At 33.6% G+C, this 973-nt stretch overlaps 1 protein-coding gene across 3 annotated transcripts in view; it reads left to right on the plus strand.

Moving 5' to 3' along the window:
• Window positions 1-973, plus strand: part of LOC104807486 (NAC domain-containing protein 37) — a 4,535-nt gene continuing 3,562 nt past the window's right edge. For 2 of the 3 annotated variants that reach the window (XM_010532772.2, XM_010532771.2), the window contains exon 1: window positions 164-390. The gene's annotated coding sequence lies outside the window, so the exon portion shown is untranslated. The other variant, XM_010532773.1, reaches the window with a different exon arrangement.

The raw sequence follows: 973 nt of genomic DNA on the forward strand, positions 1-973 counted from the left end.
TCTTCTTCTTTTTATAAAAAATATTCCGAATATAATTGTGGAATATTGATATATGGGTGTAAAAATTCACGAGGAAGAATGAAGAAGAAAACAAAGGGAAAGAATGACGTAAGCTAATAAGGACACGGAAGGCCATGCGCAATCGAGCGGTCCACACGCTTCTCACATTCCTTTCTCTCTTTTTTTTTTTTTATATTCTCCATAGATAGGATAATAATATCATATCTCTCTTCCTTCTTCTTCTTGCCCCGAGAAACAAAAACTAAGTTTCTATAATCTCTCCCCGATCCGATCTCGACCGTCTCTCTTTTTCTCAAGCAGATCTTTCCTTCTTGATTTCTCACCGACCCATATCTTGTTTACGCTGTTCATGATCTTCTCTTGTAACACGTACGATCCTCTCTCTCTATATATATATTTGTGTGTGTGTGTGTGTATTATCGGTTTTCATCGTTTCGTCTTCTTTTATATATGTCACATAAATATACTCTTATAAGATCATATATATTTCAATTTCGAAGAAAATCTTAAACCACTTTCACTTGTCAACGAGGCTTTCAAGAACTCAACAAGTGCATTGCGTCCAAGCTTGTGTGTGTGTGTTTGCCCATCTCTTTGTTTGGTTTCTTCATTTGCTACCTCGGCACACGCATATATATATATATACACATACATACATACGTCGATTTTCGTTCATTATATAAATCTCTTAGTTTTTTTTTCAATTGATCTCTTCCTCATGCTTGAGATTTTAACTAGATTGATCAGGCGTTCGAGCGATTATGTATTTAATTGCACAAGGCTTATATGTATGTATAAGAACCATTAGATTTGAATTTTGTGTGTATATATGTATATATATATATATATCTTAGGTACAGTCTCATGTACATAGCCTTTCCAAATTGGAATATAAAAACAACACCGAGTTTCGAACTTTTTTATCGTCTTCTTGTTTTTTTTTTTTTTTTGG

Source organism: Tarenaya hassleriana, unplaced genomic scaffold, assembly GCF_000463585.1.
Source record: "Tarenaya hassleriana unplaced genomic scaffold, ASM46358v1 Cleome13, whole genome shotgun sequence".
Classification (NCBI taxonomy): domain Eukaryota; kingdom Viridiplantae; phylum Streptophyta; class Magnoliopsida; order Brassicales; family Cleomaceae; genus Tarenaya; species Tarenaya hassleriana.